The sequence below is a fragment of the Phaseolus vulgaris genome, chromosome 10, assembly GCF_000499845.2.
Source record: "Phaseolus vulgaris cultivar G19833 chromosome 10, P. vulgaris v2.0, whole genome shotgun sequence".
In the NCBI taxonomy this organism is placed as follows: domain Eukaryota; kingdom Viridiplantae; phylum Streptophyta; class Magnoliopsida; order Fabales; family Fabaceae; genus Phaseolus; species Phaseolus vulgaris.
In genome coordinates this window covers 32,574,301-32,580,228 of record NC_023750.2, presented here as the reverse complement: position 1 = coordinate 32,580,228, position 5,928 = coordinate 32,574,301, and positions in this window count along the sequence as shown.

The following is a 5,928-nucleotide window of genomic DNA, read 5'->3' as shown; positions in this document are numbered from 1 at the left end:
CCGAAAGGTTCTTTCTTTGATCTTTTAAGACTCGGCGCCCACGCTTAAGGAGAGGCCTGCTAAAGCAGCACCGTATCGTCCCCGGGTGTCTAAAACGCTGAGTGCTGTGGGATTTTTGTTCCCTCCATGGTCTTTCCTGCCCATAGGTATCGGGGAACACCCTGCCAACGACCCGCTGGCGTTCGGCGGTTTCGCCTCCCTCCACAGTCTTTCCTACCTGTGGGCATCGGGGAGGCGACGCCTGTGACTAACTTTGCCTTTCTTTGCTTTCGTCTCCCTCCACAGTCTTTCCTACCTGTGGGTATCGGGGAGGCGACGCCTGTCGGTATTTGGGTTGGCGACGCCCGCGACATCTCGTGTGTCGTCGCCCTTTACGTCCTTCCTGGCAACGCCTCGGGCGTTACCTTTACTTCGTTATTGACCTTAATCCTTGCCTTGGTCAACGCCTGATAACAGCGAAGAGCCCAAGGCTTTGCCTGTGCCATCCACGTGGCGCTCCTTGTATAGCTGATGGGACCTTCTGTCATTCGACTTGATCCACGTGGTGCTGCTTGTATGGTTGATGGGGTGTCTAGTCATTCCATTTTCTAACTCCTGCTGTAACCCTGGCTCACTTTCGACGGCGGATCGTACCCCTGGATATTCTATTGACGGGACATTTTCTGATTTAAACCAGAGGTGCCAGCATCATCCTTTCATCTTCCACCACGTGTATCAATCGTGCGGTGCATCCATTCACGTCGTTTGGCGCTCTAACCGCTTTATTTAATTCTTCAGGCTCTGGAACTATCTTCATCGTTTTCTCACTTCTCATATCCTACTTGCGTTCTTTATTCTTGCACCCTTTCTTCTCTGTCAAAGGGCTGTTCTAACCTTCACTCCCCTCGCTCAACCCTTGCATTTCTAGCCACCCTGATCTTGCTGAAGAATGTCTTCTCACGATGCTTCCGCCAGGGTCCGTCCCAAAGACTTGTACCCTTGGGCCTCGAGCGAACTTCTTGATGAATGTTCATGCTTGCTATCCACCAGGGCCGTACGAGAACACAAAGGGGAGTTGTGTTCTTACGACCACCGGGCCTTCGCGAGGAGGCACGATGACGACATCGCTGTGCTCCCATGCACTCTGGGGGAGCCAGTGTGTGGCGACGAACGGGCCAACAACAGGGTCCCTTTCTTTTACTTTTACCAGGTGGTGTTCAAGACCATCGGGGTGCGCTTACCCTTCTCCTGGTTCGAGAAGGAACTGCTGACGGAGATCAACGTGGCTCCAGCCCAGTTATACCCCAACAGCTGGGCCTTTGTTAAGGCCTTCGATGTCCTCTTTGGGTTTCTGGGTTGTGCACCCTCGGTTGACCTCTTTCTTCACTTTTTTGAGGTGAAGAGACAGAGACACAACCTCTGGGTAACTCTCAGCAATGTACCCGGAAGAGTTCTCTTCACGCCTTTCCAAAGCTCGTTCACGGGGTGGAAAGGCCGGTTCTTCAAGATCTGCTGTACTGATCTTGTTCCCGACGCCCTCGATGGGTTTCCGTTGTACTGGGTGAGAGAGGAAAAGGTCCTCAAAGCCAAACCCCTCAAGAATCTGGCTCCAAGTGATCAAATAGCTTGCCAAATTCTTGCTGAGGCGGGAGGTTTTGACTCTGCTACGGTGATCAGCTTGGAGTTCAACGCTAGGACTCTTGAGAAGTACATAAGTAAGAACCACTGCCTCAGGCAACTTCGGCCTTTGTTACTTTCTAAAAGTGCCTGTCTTTCTTCACTGTGTCTCTAATACATCTGTTCCCTTTGTGCAGGTTCGAAAATAAGCCAAGAAAAGAGGACACGACTTACTCGAGCGCTGCGGGCTGGGAAAGGGGCTTCGCCTTTCTCCAGTGATGACTCTGATGAGCGCTGAGAAGTGGCTTGTTTGTGTTTTTGCATTTTGTACTGTACATTGCTTGTAACAACAGTTTTCTAGTATCATAACTCTTTACAATGCGACTTTACTTTTCATATGCCTCATATACCGCGTCACTTCCTTTCGTCTCGTTCTGTCGACGATGCATGCTTTTACTTGGGCGACGCCTTCTTTCTGGGCGACGCCAAGGCCTAGACGACGCCTTCCTCCTTGGCGACGCCATGGTCTAGGCGGCGCATCACATTACTTCTAACAAGGGAAAATAATGGCTGAAAACCAAAGCACTTCTTTTTCTCAACTGGTTATTCCATTCATTAGGGTGACCTCATTAAAAAACCCCCAAAAGGGGAAAAAGAGCGTCCCCTTCAACTAGACTGTTACATGCTGCTTACATAAATCAACTGAAATAAAATTTTAAGTTGGCTGCATTCCAACTGCGCGGGATAGGGCCCCCATCTAAAGTCTCCAGGTTGTACGAACCGTTGCCCTTAGCCTCAGTAACTCTGAAGGGCCCGGTCCACTTGGGAGACAGCTTATTTTCCAACTCGTAAGGGTGAGCTTTCCTCATCACCAGGTCGCCCACCTGAAACTGTCGTGGCTTTACTTTAGAGCTATATTGCCGCTCCACTCTTCTCTTCATCGCTTCTGCTTTTATTCTAGCTTCTTCCCTGGCCTCTTCTAGCAGATCTAGGTTTACCCGTCTCTCCTCGTTAGACTCCTCCACCACAAAGTTTTGAAATCGCGGTGAGCTTTCGTGTATTTCTACTGGAATCATCGCGTCTGACCCGTACACCAAACTGAACGGCGTCTCCATAGTAGAGGATTGGGGCGTGGTGTGGTATGCCCACACAATCCTTGGCACCTGTTCCGCCCACCCCCTTTGGCCTTCTCTAACCTTCTTTTTAACCCCCTCAGCAGAACTCTGTTTGCTGACTCTACTTGTCCATTGGTCTGGGGGTGTTCGACCGACGCGAACACTTGCTTGATTCCCACTTCAGCGCACAGATTTCTCAACTGCTGACTGGTGAACTGGGTCCCGTTGTCAGATATCAGGCGCCTGGGTACGCCAAAGCGACACACGATGTTTCTCCACACAAAATGCTGTACCTTATGCGCAGTGATTTGTGCTACGGGTTCTGCCTCTATCCACTTGGTGAAGTATTCGATGGCGACAATCAGATACTTCATCTGCCTGATTGCCAGTGGGAAAGGGCCCATCTCTTTGGCCAAGAGCATTCCTGCAATCAAGGCTTCGTATTCTGCTTGGTTGTTACTTGCCTTGAAGGCAAAACGCAAGGCCTGCTCGATTAGTATGCCGTCGGGTCCTTCCAGCACTATTCCCGCACCACTCCCTTGCTGGTTTGAGGAACCATCGACCGAGAGTAGCCACTGTGAACCCGCTTCCACCTCTTGCTCACCTCCGGGCGAAAGTTCTGCTACAAAATCCGCATACACCTGCCCCTTAATGGATCCTCTAGGCTCGTACTGTATGTCGAATTCCGACAGTTCCACAGCCCAGCGTACCATTCTTCATGCCACATCGGGCTTCTGCAGCACCTTCTGTATGGGGAGGTTGGTCATTACCACCACCGTGAAATTGTGAAAGTAATGACGGAGCCTCCTAGCCGAGAACACTACCGCCAGTGCCGCCTTTTCCAGCGCCTGGTACCTTGTCTCGGCTCCCTGTAAGGCTTTGCTTACAAAGTAGATGGGCTTCTGACTCTGGCTCTGCTCTTGTACCAACACAGAACTGATGGCCCTATCTGTTACAGTAAAATACAAACGGAGGGGCACGCCCGTTACCGGTTTGCAGAGAACCGGAGGCGTCGCCAAGTACTCCTTCAGTTTAACGAAAGCCGCTTCGCATTCCTCAGTCCATGCAAAGCGACTGTTTCTCTTGAGGCACTGGAAGTATGGGTGCCCCTTTTCTCCTCCAGCGGAAACAAACCTCGAGAGCGCCGCCATCCGCCCTGTCAACTGTTGAACCTCCTTTACCGATGTCGGGCTCCGCATGGCAATAATGACCGCACATTTGTCGGGGTTCGCTTCTATACCCCTCTCGGTGAGCAGAAAACCCAAGAATTTACCGGCCTCTACCCCAAAAACACACTTCTCGGGGTTCAACTTGAGGCGGTACTTGGATATCGTGTTGAACAATTCCTCAAAGTCTGCCATGTGTTGTATCCTGTTCTGCGACGCCACCACCATGTCGTCCACATAAGCGTATACATTTCTCCCGAGCATTGGCGCCAAGACCTTATCCATTAACCTCTGGTACGTGGCGCCCGCGTTTTTGAGTCCGAAAGGCATCACCTTATAGCAATAACTGCATGTTTCAGTCATGAACGCAGTTTTGCTCTCGTCCCTGGGGTGCATCTTGATTTGGTTGTAACCTGAGAAGGCGTCCAGGAAGCTTAACACTTTGCTGCCAGACGCGCTGTCCACTAGGGCGTCAATGCTGGGCAGCGGGTAGGAATCCTTCGGGCACGCCTTATTCAGGTCCGTGAAGTCAACGCACATTCTCCATTTCCAGTTTGCCTTCTTCACCAGAACGACATTGGCGAGCCACTCAGGGTACTGAATCTCCCTAATGTGGTCAGCACTCAGCAGCTTCTGTGTTTCGTCTTTCACCACCTGTTGTCGCTCCTCATTGAATTTCCTCCTTCTCTGACGCACGGGGCGAACCGTGGCGTCCATGCTGAGGTGGTGGCACAGAAAATCGGGGTCGATGCCCGGCATGTCCGAGGCGGACCACGCGAAGGCATCCATGTGGCGCGAAATCACTTTCGCCACTCCTTCCCGTTCTTCCGGGTTTAGCGAGCTTCCTAACTTGAAAGCTTTGCCGCCAATCTCCCTCTCTAGGATGTTGGCCGCGGGTTGCTCCCTACTATCATCATCGGCGGGCGCCGCTTCTTTTACGGGCGCCGCCTCCTCCACGTGCGCTTCCTCCATTGGCGCATCTGCTTCGGGCGTCGCCCTTTCTGCTATGGGCTCTTCGGGGGTCTGCCTAGCGGGCGTCGCCTCGATCATCGTTGCGTCCACGATCGGTGGACGCTCGTACACCATGAAAACGCCTCTCTTCGTCTTCAGGCTGTTTTCGTAGCATTTTCTTGCCTCCTCTTGGTCTAATCTGATGACTATCACCCGGCCACTGAGGTCCGGTAGCTTCATCTTCATGTGCCGGGTGGAGGATATTGCACTCAGACGGTTTAGCGCTGGTCTGCCCAGCAAAATGTTATAGGCAGAGTTGGCGTTAACGACGAGGTACCGAATGCTCTCTGTTCGGGAGGCCTCTCCGTCCGTGAACGTAGTCCTCAACTCCAGGTACCCCCGGACCTCTATCTGGTTATCCCCGAACCCATACAAACATCCCGTATAGGGACTCAGTAGATCAGGGGACAGCCGTAACTTATTAAAAGTCGACAGAAACATGACGTCTGCCGAGCTTCCTTGATCAACAAGCACTCGGTGGACCTTTCTCTCAGCCGTGACGACCGAGATGACAACGGGATCGTTGTCATGGGGCACCACATCTCGGAGATCCCTTCTTGTGAACACAATATCTGACTCCCAGGGCTCCCCTGAGAGCCTCTCTTCGATTGAATTTACCCCCCTCGCGTATTTCTTCCGCTGGGAGGCGGTGGGTCCTCTGCCGGAAAAACCTCCAGCAATGGTGTGGACCTCGCCAAGCACAGGCATCTCGTGTGCTGGCTCATCCGCCGGCGACGGCAAGGTGGCGGTCGCGGTGGACTCTGCGACATAATCTTTTAAAAACCCAGTCCTCACCAGCTCATCTAGCTGGTAACCCAACGATAGGCAATTATCAATTTGGTGCCCGAAAGCCTCGTGAAATTCGCACCAAGAGTCTTTACGGGGCCCTAGCACCTTATCGGTCTTCGCCGGTCGCCTCAGCCTCTCGGCTATGTTGGGCACGGCGATCAAATCCTTCAATCCGACTACGAAGTTGTACCTCGCCGGTCTTGCTCTTTCTCTGGTGGGGTGTTCGCCTCCTCGGGGCCCCGAGGCTGGGG